The following is a 17,532-nucleotide window of genomic DNA, read 5'->3' on the forward strand; positions in this document are numbered from 1 at the left end:
TCCAGTCTTAGCTGCTTTACACTGGCTTCCTGTAACATTTAGAATTGACTTTAAGGTCCTTCTCCTTACATACAAAGCTCTAAATGGACAGGGACCTAGCTACATCGCCAACACTCTAATAAATTACACACCAGCAAGAACACTGCGATCATCAGCTGCTGGACTACTAGAGGCTCCCAGAAGCAGTCAAAAGAGGATCGGTAATGCAGCCTTTATCAACTATGCCCCAAAACTATGGAACAAACTACCCCAAAACATCAGGGAAGCCAACTCGCTAGACATCTTTAAAAGACAGCTTAAAACCTATCTCTTTGCTCAGGCATTTCACTGATAGATATCTGCTACCACCTAGTGGCAAGAGGAAACATCAGGGATATCCTGACACAACTTGTATTTACCTGCACTATTCTTACCCTGCCTACTCTTATACACTGCCTATCAAATTCATGTGTCGGTTATTGCACTTTTTACTTCTTACTGATGACTATTTTTAAACTGAATAATTTTAAACTATTTTTATTATTTGCTAGATCCAAATGTGAAACACTGTGATTATTTGTTCATGCAATAAGTCCCACTATTTAGTATGGGTTCGAGTCCCTGTGATCTAATATCACTAAAGTTACAGTGTGGGTTTGAGTCCCTGTGATCTAGTATCACTAAAGTTACAGTGTGGGTTCGAGTCCCTGTGATCTAGTATCACTAAAGTTACAGTGTGGGTTCGAGTCCCTGTGATCTAGTATCACTAAAGTTACAGTGTGGGTTCGAGTCCCTGTGATCTAGTATCACTAAAGTTACAGTGTGGGTTCGAGTCCCTGTGATCTAGTATCACTAAAGTTACAGTGTGGGTTCGAGTCCCTGTGATCTAGTATCACTAAAGTTAGTGTGGGTTCGAGTCCCTGTGATCTAGTATCACTAAAGTTACAGTGTGGGTTCGAGTCCCTGTGATCTAGTATCACTAAAGTTACAGTGTGGGTTCGTGTCCCTGTGATCTAATATCACTAAAGTTACAGCAATATGTACTGTGAAGTATGTTGGGAATTACAGGAGTATTACTGAATAGAGAGCCTATTAGGATGCTAGATCCTAATGTGAAACACTGATTTGCCATATCTTGCTATGCTCGCTCATGCCTGTATTTTTTATGTCCGTTCTATTTTATAATTTTTTTTACTATTTTTAAACTGAATCATTTTAAACTATTTTTACTATTTGTGTTACTGAAAACTGTAAGCGGAGAGCCTATTGGGATGCTAGATCCTAATGTGAAACACTGTGATTCTACCTGTCTATCTTTTTATGCTCGCTTATGCCTGTATTTTTTACTGTTGTGAAGCACTTTGAACTGCAACCTCTGTATGAAAAGTGCTATACAAATAAAGTTATTATTATTATTACCCAGCCCATTCACATCACAGTAATATAATTACTGGCCATTCATTCACTATTAACTTATTTTTTTTACTTTGTTGTTCTGATGACTGATTGACAACAGCCGGGGGTGATAACAGATGATGAACCGCTGGTGAAGGACTGGGAGACAGAAACGCACATGGGAGACGCGTTCTTTTTTTTCGTAGCCGCATTTTGCGGAGACGCTCTCTGATTGGCCACTTCATGTGACATGTGTGCCCAATCGTGTGACGCCTGTTTCTACACCGGTTAAGCTTAGGCACTCTTTCGAAGTTGGTTACGGTTAGAGTTTGTCTTAGAGCAGGGCGATAGAACACCAGCCCTGATTCCAAACTCTAACCTTAACCAACTTCGAAAGAGTCGCCTAAGCTTAAGCAGTGATAAACTAGGCGTTAGGTAGTTTGCAGGCTGTTAGACCCGGAAATGGGCAAAGACACAGCTCGTCACGCGATTGGGCGCACATGTCAGTGGCCAATCAGAGAGCGTCAGTCAGTGGCCAATCAGAGAGCGTCTCTGCAAAATGCGGCTACGAAAAAAAAACACGTGCAGGACCTAGGCGGAAACACAAGAGGAGAGACGAGGAGGGGGGGGTTAGAGCTGGACGTCATGGCCGTGACACTGCTGGCTCTTTAGTCTCTTCCTAGGCTGGTAAAGATATGCCTCCTAAAGTGTGTAAATGGAAGTACAGGAAGTATCGGCTACAGGCAGTTGTACAGTGTGTGTCCCCCCCCCAACCCCTCCTACCCAACCCCCCCACCCAACCTCCTCCAATGTACAGTTTTTACGTCAAATGTATATACTCTCTTTTCTGGACTCTTTTTGTATCACAAACAGTAGCCTACTGTATTTGCAAATCTGGTATGTCATAAATGTATAGATGTAGCAGTACTGTCTAGTACTGTGTGTGTGTGTGTGTGTGCACTGTGCACAAGTGCACATCTAGGGGTGGGGTGTAGATTTGGTCTCCCTGATGTTGACTCCTTAGCCACAGCCTTGGGTTGTTTAATACTGGACGAGTGTTTCATAACGGCCGTTGTGTGGGCCAGTTCGGGGCTGGTGCGTCTGAATGTCCCGGGCTGAATTTGTGTCCCAGTCCGCCCCTGGGCCGGGTATTAATAAAAAAAAAAAAAAAATTCAATATAAGTCTGACAATAAAACGAGCAGTTAGTAAAGTATGAATTAGTATTGGTCTGATGATGAGTAAAAACTGGGGTTGGATTAAATAAGTGTACTTATACAAAGACAAAGAGTATCCTAGTGGTACAAACAGTTTAATAAAAAAACGAGTTTTTTTGCACATGTGCAACTTGAGATTTATAAATGAGGAGATTAGATAACATGTTGCTGTAGTAGAGCGAGGCATGGTATGATGATGGTAGACAACAGTAACCTACCAAAGATCTTGTCAGTACCTTGACCTTACTGTAAATTGTACCTCATCCCATTTCTGCATTGTAGGCTACTGTATATTGTATTGTAACTCAGTTACTTTTCTACTCTGCATTTATGTATATTGAACCCTTTTGTCTACGTACTTGACTTCTATTTTATACTTATTATACTTATTTTATTCGTATCAATTTTTATCTAGCACAATCTCTGGAGCAAAACAGAAAGAAGCATTTTATATAAAAGTATTATGTACTTCTGTATGACAACTAATAAAGAAACTTGAGCAACAACAGCTCTCCTCGCCCCCTGCACGCCTCTGGTAGATTCCTCCTGCAACACTTAATTTACATACTTAATTGATGGCATTCGCGTCTCTCCACCTGGGCTCTCTAACCCACGACACACAGTTCAGTGGTATCATGCTTTTTGAAGTCTCACACTGGTTTCCCTTTTTAGTGTAATTGGAATTATGGAATATCATAACTTTTACGATTAACAACAACCCGAAGAAGGAACGTTTTTGGTTAACTAAGCTGTTAGCAATTTTAACAAGAAGACATCGTGTTGGTAAGTGAAGTTACCGTAGATTCTAATGCCCTCACTGTAAGTCCTCGTGTTTATGGCGAATTCGTGTATAACGCGAATACGTTACAGTTGTTTGGCTAAAAATGTCATACCTATTTTCTTTTATTCTATGCCTATTTTATTATTGTATTTTGCACAAGCAATGCGGGCATGGCCACCCGCATTTCACTGTATGCCCCTGGTATGTATGTGACAAATAAACCTCTTGATTCTTGATTCTTAAAAGTGTGGCAGTGAACGGGTTAACCTCGTTCCCAGCTGTAGCATCTCCTCTGTGCAGATAAACAACAGTTAACACCTCCCCTCCCCCCACGCCTCTGGTTGGCTCATCTGCTCACTACAATCTGCACAGTTAATTGATGGAGCCTCCTCTCGTCTCTTCACCTGGACAGAGTCTAACCCACTACAGTACAGTTCAGCGGTATCGTCATGTGTTTTCAAATTGCACACTGGTTTCCCTTTGCTGTAATAATTGGAATTATGGAATATCATAACTTTTACGACGAACAACAACCCGACGAAGAAACGTTTTGGTTAGCTAGTTAACACGAAGACACAGTTTTGGTAAGTAAAATTCCATTAAAATGCCCTCATACTTGTACAACGAGCGTCTCGCGGAGGACCAGTTCTTCAGAGTTAATTATGGGATTTTCTTTTTTTTACCCTAAGTGAATTGTTGCTTCTATCTGTTATTTGGCTATAGCACTTAAAACGCTCGTTGTCACAACTCTTTTGACAAACACTTGGATTTCATAACTCATCTAACATAATGTAGTTTTCTTTAGTGTACTAGGGGCGAGTTGTGATCATCACCTTTACGAACGGCATGTTTTTAAAGGAAGAGGCTCTGCTGCAGTGCTGCACTCCTGTTTAGTACTGAACAGTTCCATGGCCTTTACTTAACGTGTTCAACGGTTACTTAGTTAAATACAACTCATTGTCGTGTTTATTTTATGTACATGAAATGGCCAATAAATCACACACAAATAAACGTCTTAAACCGATTCTTGAACGTGGGGGGGGGGGGGGGGGGGCAGTAAACGGGCACAGAGAAGGCAGTCAGTTTGAAGTGCGGTTGGCTTGTTTGTCCACCAGAGCTCGACGAAAACATAGCACTACATGAAAATGGAGTGAAAATAGATTAAAAAAAATATTAATGACAGTCGCAAGGCCACTCCGGTATAGTTATTAATTTCCCTTTTGTCTGTATGATTCTGATCAAAATAACGTGTTCAATGTTTCTTCTATAGATTAATTAGTTTAGAGCGTTTACTCGTATCCTATTGGAGGGTGGCTTGCCACGTGATGAGGGAGAGTTGAGAAGTACAGGTCTAATAATACAATGGTTACATTCTATGCAAGTAAATATGTCCATGTTATATTATCGGACGCAACACGCATGTTGAGTGAGAGCACCATACTTTATACACGGACATGATTAAACATAGTCTCTGCATAAACCACGACCCAGAGTGAGCTTTCCGGGAACGACCCCGCTCTGCCTGACAGTTTGTCGGTATCGCTTCTCGGCCTTTTGGCTAAGACAGTGATCGCTCCCTGTCTGCGGGTTTGTTCTCGCTGTGAGGACGAGCCTTTGCTGCCAAGGGGGATATTGTTTTGTTTGTTTATTTTTTGTATATTGTTCAAGGTAAGTCGATTTTATTTGATATTGTATATATCAGGTTTTACTAGTTAATTAATTTATTCTCATTATTATATTGGTTTTAGTGGTATTTTATTCTTTTATTGTTGTTGCTGGTGGTGTCTCCAGCCATGTCGGCTACACGTGCCGGCATGAGGAGACACCACAGTGTCAGATTTAAATTACGTGAGAAGGATGGTAAGCTCCTGGAGATGTCCCGATTGGACTTCTCCAGGAAGCTGATACAAAAAGCCCTTGGTTTCTCACCAGCTGATTTGAATTGTAACAAGGGCTTTGATGTAAGTTTTGGAAGTGCCGCAGTACTACGAGAATTCTGGCTTAGGTTTGAGAAAGTTGAAACCCAGTTCTCAGCATTTAACCTGGAGAAACTGACTGACAATGCTGCAAAAGTAGTGGTTGTCAGAATGTTCAATGAAATGGTAAATGCTGATGACATATGTATATGGCTGGGTAGATACTGCACTGTGAAGGCCCAGGCTACCAAGGTGAGAGATGAGGATGGCATCTGGAATTGTGCCTGGAGGGTTCCTGTACAACAAATACAGGACCCCCAGGACTACCAGGGCCTGAGACAGATCCCATCCATGATAGTTTTGGGAGAGAACAGAGGCTACATTCACTACCAGGGTCAGCCTAAACTCTGCCGCAAGTGTGGTGAGCATGGGCACCTGGCAGAGGCATGCCAGAAAGTAGTCTGCGGCAAATGCAGAGAAATTGGGCACTCATTTAGTGAATGTACCAATGGCAGAAAGTGTAATCTCTGTGGAGAAACAGACCACCTTTTCAGAGATTGCCCAAAGTCCTTTGCCAACAAATTAAAAGCTACAAGAGTTTGCACTGAAATCGAGCAGGTGGTAGAAACTGAAAATGTGCTAATTGAAAAGGAAGGGCTGGGAAATTCAAATCTCCTGCCAAACCCTGTGGTTGGAGGAGAGGAGACACAGGAGGCGGGAGAGGGGGAGGGGCCTGAAATCACCCCACCAGAAGGCAAGAGTGAAGGAGAGGGGGTGATTCAGCCAGTAGGTGGAGCTGGACTTGAGAAAGTGGGTGAGGTTGAGGGCGAGGTTGAGTTTGAGAGACAGGATGAGGGACAGGTTGAGGGAGAGTCCAGCGACACCTCCCTCCCCCCCGCCCAGCCCAACCTTAAGAGAACTGTAGATGAACTGACCAGCCCTGGGGCTGACTCACACTCAGCCCCAGAGAAGAGGGGAAGAGCCAGAACGTTCTCAGACGGCTTACCCCCCTTGGAGACGTTCAAGGGAGTCTCCCCTCTCGGCTCCAGTTCACCAAATACAACTTCTTTTATAAGCATAGAGCTACAGTCAACCCCAAAAGAACGGCGCCATGACAAAGCCTTCTCGGGGAAAGATGGCAAAAACTCCCCTCCCAGCTGCTTGGACAGGAGGAGAAGCCTGACTTCACAAAATCAGAAATGAGTGTTTTTAACTGTAGTCTTTTAATTCTCTTTTAGAATGTCATTCCTGTTGTTTTTAACAATACTCATGGCCCTCAACATCTCCACCCTTAATGTGAGAAGTGTGAGGTCAGGAGTTAGAGCCCAAACTGTTTTAACATTCCTAAACAATTTTAATTCAGATGTGTTTTTATTACAAGAATGTCATCTGCCTTTTTTTAAAAACTACAGCAACTGGGAGAGGAAATGGCCACCCGGTACCTCAATGTGGAGCGGGTCAAATTTTAATAAAGCAGACGGAGTGGCCATTTTAATCAAAAACCCCTTGGTTCTGGTGAAGGGCAGCACTGTGGTGAGAGACGGACGGGCAATTTTAGCACACCTGACTTACATGGGGAAGGATTTTAACATACTCAACATTTATGGTTTTAACGACAAAAACGACAGACATGACCTTTTAAAAGACCTGCAGTCCCACATGCTAGGTAGGGCTCCATTAGTGGTAGGAGGGGATTTTAATTGTGTTCTATCAAAAAAAGACAGAAGGGGAGCAGGGGATGATTTTAAACTAGATACAACATCGGTTTTATTACAGGGCATATGCAAGGATTTTAAACTACAAGACTGTTTTAGAACCGTGCATCCTAGAGAGGAGGGCTTCACCTGGTTCAGTGGTGACGGCACCAAAGCCTCTCGCATTGACTATGTTTTTACACGGGACTGCCCACCAACCGATGCTAGATTAACCCCTGTTTTCTTTTCAGACCACGCTATGCTGACTTGCACCCTTTCACTGTCTTCGGGTATGACGGCAGGGAGAGGTCTGTGGAAACTAAACTGCTCCCTACTAGAAGATAGGGAGATAGTTAGTCAGTACAGGGAGCAGTACATCAGATGGCAGACCCTCCAAGACATGTACAATTCACGTGCACACTGGTGGGAGATGGTGAAGGTGAAGACCAAGACTTTCTTCAGGCAGGCAGGTAAGAAGAAAAAAGATAGGGAAAACAGACACATGTTGGGACTGCAAAAGAGACTACAACGCTATTTTAAACTAGTAGGGCAGGGTTTTGATTTTAATGAAGAAATAGTAGAAGTAAAAAGGGAAATGTCAGCTCTATCAGAAATAAAAAGCCAAGGAATCATTTTAAGGAGTAAAGAGAGGGATATAGAGGAAGGAGAAAAATGTACACGCTATTTCTTTAAGAGAATTGTAAACAAAGGAGGTTTTTTAACAAAACTAAAAAAAGAAGATGGTAGTTTTACGGAAAACATAGAAGAAGTCAAGGAAAGCGTGGAACTTTTTTACACAAAGCTATACTCAGAAAAAGAAATAGAAAAAGATGTCACCAGGGAGGTTTTAGAGTTTTTAGACAAAACAGTGGAGGAGAGTGTGCTTTTAACCCAGGATTTTAACCTTTTAGAACTCGAAAAGTGTCTAAAACATTTTAAGAAGGGGAAGTCCCCAGGACAGGACGGACTTCCCCTGGAGTTTTATCAAACTTTCTGGGACATTTTAGCACACGACATACTGACTGTTTTTAAAGACTTTGAAAGACTAGACCTGCTACCTGACAGCTTTAGAGTAGGGATAGTGACGTTACTCCACAAAAAGAATGACAAGACTGACTTAAAGAATTTTAGAGCGATCACCCTTTTAAACTTTGACTGTAAACTTTTTAGCAAAATTTTAACAACACGTCTTTCTTTGTTTTTAGGGGAGGTGATCCACCCGGATCAAGCCTGTGCTGTGCCGGGGAGGAAGATCACCGACAGCCTCGTACTGATCAGAGACACCATCTGTTATGCGAGAGACAGAAACTTTAGACTCATAGTCCTAAATTTAGATTTTGAAAAAGCCTTCGATCGGGTCTCCCATCAGTACCTCTTCCAGGTACTGCAAAAAATGGGGTTTCCTGAGCGGGTCATAGATTGGGTGGGACTGCTGTACAGGGGCATTACAAGCAAATTTCTTGTTAACGGGCAACTTACAAACGCAGTGAACATATCCTGCGGTGTCCGTCAGGGTTGTCCGTTATCTGCCCTCCTCTACGTCATCTGTGTAGAACCGCTGGCACAGATCTTGAGAAGGGACAAATGGATCAACGGGGTGACTATACCGGGCAGTGGGGGACTGACGGCTAAGTGCCTTTTATACATGGACGACGTGAACATTTTATGCACTGACCGTTTTTCTGTTGACAGGACATTAGACCTGACTGAGTGGTACGGACGAGCTTCAGGAGCGAGACTAAACCGAGACAAGACCGAAGCGAAACTGTACGGACCGTGGACAGCGACTGACAGGGCAGGACTCCCTCTGACTGTGACCCAGACTGACATAAAAATACTCGGGGTCAAATTTGACAGAGAGGGGGAGGGGGGGAACAACTGGCCTGACGTCATAGGGAAAGTTAGACAGAGACTGGGATACTGGGGACTAAGGGGACTGACCATGGAGGGCAAGGTTTTAATCATAAAAGCTGTGATTTTACCCTTGTTTCTACTGATCGGTTCTGTTTTTATCCCACCAAAAAAGGTTCTTTTATCCTTCGACCGCGCCATATTTTATTTCCTGTGGGGGTCCAAGTGGGAGAGACTAAGAAGGGACGTCATGAAAAAGAGGAAGGAGAATGGAGGAAAAGGCGTCCCGGACCTCCACCTATTTTTAGGAAGCAGATACACTACACTACACATGACATACGCTACAGCCCCATCCAGAGAGCACAAGACAACAGCAATGGCAAGATTCTGGATGGGGTCTTACCTACGAACACACAAGCACCTACACACTGATTTAAGAACACCAGTGTCTTTTAACCTGCCCACGGCCTATGTTTTTATTAAAAAATTCTTAAAAGGCCTGAACATGGAAGGAGAAGAACTGGACGTTCTAACTAACCACCGCTCTCTTCTCTCTCTTGTGCAGGAGCGGGAACCAGTGAGTCCAGTGCGCGGGCTCGCAATCGGCGAGCCCTCCACAGTTTGGCGCAACGTGAACCATCCCGCTCTCTCAAACAGACTGCGAGACCTGTCGTGGATGGTGGCGCATGAGATCCTCCCGGTCAGGGCCGTCATGCACTCCCGGGGCATGGCAGCGAGTGCCATCTGCCCCCGACCGGGTTGTGGCGCTCCCGAGTCGGTGAGGCATCTGCTCTGGGAGTGCAGCGCTGCCGTAAACCAGTGGGCAACAGCCGGCTCCCAGCAATTCCCGTACTTACCAGCAGCGGGGGTCCTGGACCCACAAACGGTCCTATACGGGGTGAGCCGGAAGAGAACAACACCATCCGAATTCGCCAAGCTCTGGCTCACCCTGGCCGCCATCAAAGACGCCACATGGACCTCCAGAAACCTGCTGGTAAGCAGGCGCATGCAGATCCCCCCCGTGGCTGTGATCCGGATGGCCGAAGCGACGGTCCAAGCGGCCGTCGCTTCAGGCGGCAGGCCCTAGGACACAGCCACAAAGAAGCATCGCCTCTGCGCTCATTCGGAGGTGGGAGACCGGAGCCCACACAAAGGTGAAGGCAGCGGCGGCTGACTCCCCAAAGGGGCAACATCAGGGAGAGGATCTCCGCTGAGCACCCCAGGCAGGACCCCGGCGGTCCGTGTGGGAGAGGGGGATGAGTTACCCTTGGTAGGGACTCACCCCGCTACTGCACAAAGGATTGAAGATGGCCTTTAAATAGAACGTCCTACTTCCTGTTTAAAAAAAAAAAAGAAAAAACACCTTTTAAAAGACATATGTACTGGACTTATCATCTACACTGATACTGATACAATGGACTTTTTATTACCACAAGCACTGTTTAACATGTTTTTACCCACCTTTATTTTATCTGTAGGCCTTTTAGCATAACGGTTTTACGTTGGTGAAATGTTGTGTTTTTAGGTTTTACAGGTGTTTTTTAATCTAGCTGTAGGCCTTTTAACATAACTGTTGAAATGTTGTGTTCTTAGGTTTTTACAGATGTTTTTAATTGGTATACATGTTTATCTCACCTCTGAAATGTGCTATAAGAAAATGTGGAAATTTTAAATCAAATACATTGTGTACATGTAACTTTGTAACCATGTGACAAAAAAAACGTTTTCAAATGAAAAAATCTGTTCAAATACATTGTGTACATGTAACTTTGTAACCATGTGACAATAAACTTTTTCAAATGAAAAATCTGTTCTTATCAGTTTAATATCTGATACGTCCCCTACCCGGGGACCATATATTAAATTGATTTTTGGAGCAGGGAGATGGAAAAGGGGCTTGCTCCGTCCACTCCACGCATCGACCTGGTATTGCAGTACCTCCAGGAACGGTGCACCCCCCTAACTTTGTCAAAATAAATGTCACCATAACAAATCACTTTTGTGATTCCTTTAAGACCGACGGCCCGGTACATGATGGCAGATATTCATACCAAGCCATAAATGTATCAATAGTACAGATGAATGAATGAATGATCTTTATTGTCATTGTCACAAGAATGGTACAACGAAATTTAAAATTCAGCCCTAGGTGCTAACACTTGGTAAGATGTGTGTATGAAAGAAGACTACAAAAAACAGCAGTGACTGCTCTCAGCTGTTTAACACGTAAAGACCTAGACATCACCAGTTGTAGGTTGAAAATTCACTAGAATGCAGGATTTGAAAAAAATTTATGACATTTTTTCCCCGTCCAAATCCTGCACACTGCACTTCAGACAACCTACAACTGGTGATGTCTAGGTCTTTACGTGTTAAACAGCTGAGAGCAGTCACTGCTGTTTTTTGTAGTCTTCTTTCATACACACATCTTACCAAGTGTGTATTAACATCCTCACAAACCAACAATTAACATGATCTATATCAAATTTGTAATTTATGGGTGGCTCCCCCCAAAGTATAATTTATGTTTTTTTTTTTTTTTTTTTTTTTACTCACTGAGCACTAGCACTCATTGCCACCAATGCAAATGAGTGCTCACTGAGTAAAAAAACACAGAAATTATACTTTGGGGGGAGCCATTATATTTTGGGGGTCCCCCAAAGTATTAACATGCAGTGGGAATCACTTCTGTACCGTTACACCCATATTACACAGGAACAGTCAGGTTAAAACACCCCTCTTGTTTTCACACCTCCATCTCCCTTCACCCTCCTCCTCTTCTCTTTTTCTCCCTTTTCCTCGCCCCTCTCTCCTCCTCTCTCCTCAGGTTGATTAAGGCGACCACCTCCTGTCCGGTGGCGACCCCGTCGTCAGGTTATGAGAACATGAGTCACTACAGGGTTAACTTCAAGAGGCAGGAGAGGGCTCTACGCTCCATTGACTTCATCAAGGGTACAGTTAGTGATGCTGTGTTCCTCTTGGCGCTGTACCCTTCTAGTCCATTGATTATTTTTATTTGACTTATTTTCCTGCCTTTCTGTTGATGTGACTGTTCTGGATGCTCTGTGGGATAGGTTTGCACAGTGCAGTAACAATGGAACGACTAATGCCCATCCCCCCCACCATTGGCTGCTGTAGCCTGCCCAACATAATCTACCAGATCACATCCCCCTTTTGTAGCAGAGAGCAACAGTTGTTTAGGAATGACAGAGCTAGAAGCTCCAGTATCTACAAGTACATGACAGTCTAACCCACCTATTTTAGCTTGAAGATATCCCGAACCACCTTTTAAGCTGTCAGGGGCCACAGTAGACTCAGGAATGGGGGCGGGCATTGGACCCTCTGTGCACACCCCCTCTAGTTTTCCTGTAAATAAGGGCAGTCACGTCGGAAGTGACGATTACACCCACATTCCCAGCAACCCCTTTCTCTTTCTCCCTCACGTCTAGTCGTGGGAATGGGGGCACTAACAGAGTATGGAAGGGGAGCAGACTCTGTAGGTGTAGGTTTAGGAACAGATTGATTTTCAGAGACTTAACTTCCTGCCGTAGGCCCTCTACGACCCCAAGCAGCGTATCCATTTGTTTATCACGCCCAGATTGCTCAGTGACTCCACGCACCTGTGCATCAGAGGCCAATTTACTGCCCTCCAACTCCCTAATCAGCTCCAATTCTGCAGCAAGATTAATGGCAGCCTCTAATGTTGTAGGTTTGGCACTGCGAAGACTAACTCGCAATTCCCCATTCCCAACATTGGAAATAAAATGGTCCTTAGCCAACAAATCTTGGGTGTGGGAGTATGCTGAGGGGTACGCTTTAACTCTTTCAGTGCCACGCCTGGTTTTCCGTTTTACCGCTTGAATGCCACCATCGGCGCCAATGTTAACGTTAATATCGCCTAATCTATGTTTTAAATTATGGCTATGTGTCTAATCTGCCCATCGCATTATCAAAGACTATTTTCCAGTCAGTGCTGTGAAGACAGATTGTTTTTTTATCGCGTCGTTTCCATTTCAGAGCAGTTAGAAAAGCCCCCGTTTTGATATAAAAAACAGCTCATTCTGGAGCATTCTATGAAAATCGTCTTTTAGTGGAATATTCCACAACGTTGATATTCGTCGGCCTTTTTATGAATCGTTTTCAAATAAACGCTAGATGATCAATATTATACGTGCACGCAAGCACATTACGGCCGCGCACGGATAATCGCCTCGTTGATTTCCAATCGGACTTTTACAGTGAAACCGAAAGAAGACATTTCACAAAACAGCTTATAACTTCATCAAACTTACTCCGATTATCCTACCACTGATAACATAGAGTCCTTACCTGACATCAGATGGTATCCAACTGGTATATTCCAATTCCTGATCACCATTCGAAAAAATCGATACGTGTATGGATCCAACGCGACACAGTAGATCTCTATGATCCACGGGGATCTGAGGCTCCAGAATGAACTGTGGTAACCCCAGCTGGATCAGTGAACTGGAAAATGTGGAGTACCGGATTTTTTTCCCCACAGTCCATTCCAAAATCACTTATGTCATCTGGGAGACGACAGGGGGCGCTTTTTTCCACAGTGATCACCGGCGCAGCTCGGCTATACTCGGGTAGGCTCGGGTGATGCAATAATTTTTCAGCTAAAAAAAAAAAAAAAAAAAAAACGAGAAATCTCGTGAGTGGCATGCAACCACCTATAAAAAAACACGAGAAATCTCGTGAGTGGCACTGAAAGAGTTAACAACCAGCCTCCGAAGCGCAATACCAAATTCTCTGATATTCTCCTTATGTAGCCTCTTACGAGAAGAGAAGGTAGCTCTGCTCCAATCATCACTATCACATGGCTCTAAGAATCTACCCATCGCTTCTTTTAATAAGACATAATTAGCTTTAGCTGTCGCAGATAACACACCATATACCTCTCGGACTCAACCTGACAAGAGAAGACTCATGAATTTTTGTCTCAATGATTCGCTCCAATTATTAACACCAGCGCCCATTTCAAACTGTTCAGCCCAGTCAGACCATTCCCGGCCTGCACCAGTGAAAGTCTCAGGCAAAAAAAAATGGGTCGGGACATAGCCAGATTACTACTAGGGGAAGGAGACGTGTCTGATCGACTTGTGCTTGCCTCAGCCGGCGGTTGGTCATTTCCAGGCGATGACATTTTAATAACTATCCCACCGCTGTCACCAATGTAATAAAAACGTGAGTTATACTATGAGCAGGAGAAACTGCTCATTTAGCAGGGGAAGCTGCTCTTTTGTCAAAGCCCGTCAATGAGTCAACAGCACAACCAGTTTACGAAAGATACAAGGTTTATTAATTAAAACTAGTGCTGTCAGACGATTAAAAAAAATTATCTAATTAATTACAGGATTTGTAATTAATTAATCTAATTAATCACATTTTAATCGCATAACTATTTTATGCCTGATATTCTATATTCTATAATCATATTTCAAATTGCATGTGTCCGGATGGCAGAATTCAGTACTTGTAGGAGCCAAAGCTATATTTAGGTTATTGTATTATATAATTGTCATAATAGAACATTCTAGAACATTTGTGATGTCACAGTATGATGCATGGTCGAACATTCTAGAACATTTGTGATGTCATAGCCGCACATTCTAGAACATCGAACATTCTAGAACATTTGTGGTGATGTCATGACCGATGTCATGATCATGTCATCACTTCCGACTGAGAGGACGTCACTTCCGACTGAGAAAGTCGCGCGAGTTTGGTTGCTGCTAGCAACGGAGTTTGTTTGTTGTTTTGGTGTGTATTCTTATCGACTAAAACTGACAGGATACTCAAAGCCAAGCGAAAATGGGACCAAAGAAAAGTGAGGAAGTTGACGAGATTAAAAGATCTCTCGATTTTCTGGCGGAGGAGGTCTCGGATGTCAAACGACAACAGAAAGCCATCCTCGAATTAGTAGAGGAGGTAAAGGCTCTGAGGCTGCAGAACGATGAGAAAGACCAGAAAATGAATTTTCTGGAGAGAAGAGTGGAGGACCTGGAACAATACACCAGGATGAATGACATTATTGTCACTGGGCTCCAAATCAAACCCCGGTCATACGCTCGGGCGGTGACAGCTGTCAATGGGGATGGGCCGAGTGCGCTGGATTCAAACTCTGTGGAGCAACAAGTGGCTGCCTTCCTTCAGTCCAAGGGGATTGAGCTGGACTGCAATAACATCGAGGCTTGCCACCCACTGCCCCGAAGAGACGGCAATGACAAACAAGCCATCATAATGCGGTTTGTAAACAGAAAGAACAAAATTGCACTACTAAAACAAGGAAAAAAATTGAGGGGATCAAACGTCTTTATGAATGAGCATCTTACAAAGCGCAACGGCGACATCGCCAAACAGGCACGATACATGAGGAAGCAGAAATTAATTCAATCTACATGGACCTCTAGCTGCAAAGTATTCATCAAGCTGAATGGACCACCGGAGGAGGCCAAAGTGCTACTCATCAGAAACATGGAGGAGCTGGACAAATACCAATAAACATCATGACGGGACTGTAAGGTAATAGAGACACACTGGACACAATTATACAACTTACAACCATGACGCATAGGCCTACGGAAATAACCAATTCACCTACATCTGGAGATGATGTGGATTTGACACAGTGGATTCTTGAACACGAAAAAATGAAACTCAAAACATTTGAATACACTGAGCACAATCTACAGGATATAGAAAATGATATTGACCCAGACAATAATCTATTCTTCAACATCAACGACAACTGCTGCTACTATACTGAAGATCAGTACAACAGGACAATTAAGACGGTTAACAAACTATCAATAATTCACTTCAATTCAAGAAGTCTGTACGCAAACTTTAACAGCATTAAGGAATACTTAAACCAGTTTACACAACCATTTAACATAATTGCCATTTCAGAAACTTGGATGAACGAGGAAAAGGGAATGGATTTTGAAATGGTCGGATATGAACTCAACTATATGAACAGAAAAAATAAGAGTGGAGGAGGAGTGGCTGTGTATGTGGATAATAACTTGAATTATAAGATTGTAGAAAAAATGACAAATGTGATTGATAATTTATTAGAATGTATAACAATAGAAATATGTGTAGAAAAAAAGAAAAATATAATTGTGAGCTGTATATATAGAGCACCAGGTTCGAATATTGAAGTTTTCAAGGACTGGATGGAAGAAATGTATATAAACAATAATCAAAAGGCTATTTTCATCTGTGGGGATTTTAACATTGATCTTTTAAATCCAAACAAACATAAAATGACTGAGGAATTCATCAACACATTGTATAGTTTGAGCCTTTATCCAAAAATCACAAGACCCAGCCGAATCACATCCCATTGTGCCACTCTGATAGACAATATATTTACGAACATTATAGAAAACAATACAGTGAGTGGATTACTAATAAATGACATCAGCGACCATTTACCAGTTTTTACAGTTTATGACAACAACTACACAGAAAACAAGCAGGACAATAAACTACAATTTAAACGAGTAAGGACTGAAGAATCAATGAACGCTTTCAAAAATGATTTGCTACTACAAAATTGGGAGATAGTATATAAAGAGGATGACACTGATGAAGCATATGAAACATTCTTATCTATATTTAACTTACTATATCACAAACATTGTCCAATAAAAGAATATAGCAGTAAACATAAACACTCAGACAGCCCATGGATCACAAGGGGATTACAGAATGCATGTAAAAAGAAAAATACACTATATAGAGAATTTATAAAACATAGAACTAAAGAGGCAGAAAATAAATATAAGAAATATAAAAACAAGTTGACTAATATTATGAGAAGATGTAAGAAGGATCATTATAGTAGAATATTAGATAACAACAAATATAATATTAAAGGTGTTTGGAAGATATTAAATGGTATTATCAGGAATGGATCAAGACAAATAAACTATCCTCAGTATTTTATGGAAAAGGATCAAACTATTAGCAATATGGATGATGTGGTTAACAACTTTAATAAATTTTTTGTAAATATTGGACCAGAATTAGCGGGAAAAATCCCAGATCCAGTGACTCCTGAAGACATAAAAGACAATTACATTGAAAGAAATCCTAGTTCAATGTTTCTGGAAGCGGTAGATGAAAATGAAATTATAGAAACTACTAATAAATGTAAAAACAAGACATCTACAGACAGTAATGAAATAGATATGAAAATAGTAAAAAATGTCATTGGGATTTCAAAACCACTCACGCACATCTGCAATTTATCATTCAAAACTGGTCGATTTCCGAATAAAATGAAAATAGCAAAAGTCATACCTCTGTTCAAGACTGGAGATAAACACCACTTCACAAATTATAGGCCTGTTTCTCTACTTCCTCAGTTTTCAAAAATATTAGAAAAACTCTTCAACAACAGATTAGATAAATTCATTGATAAACATAATTTACTCACCGATAGCCAGTATGGATTCAGAACACACCGGTCAACATCACTAGCGTTAATAGAACTCATTGAAAAAATCACAAATTCCATAGATAAAAAAAAACATGTAGCTGGAGTATTCATTGACCTAAAAAAAGCATTTGATACTATTAATCATGATATATTAATCAGGAAATTGGAGAGATATGGGATCAGGGGGGTAGTATTGGACTGGGTAAGAAGCTATCTAAATAAAAG

This window comes from Notolepis coatsorum, assembly GCF_963971535.1.
Source record: "Notolepis coatsorum genome assembly, chromosome: 6".
NCBI classification, from domain to species: domain Eukaryota; kingdom Metazoa; phylum Chordata; class Actinopteri; order Aulopiformes; family Paralepididae; genus Notolepis; species Notolepis coatsorum.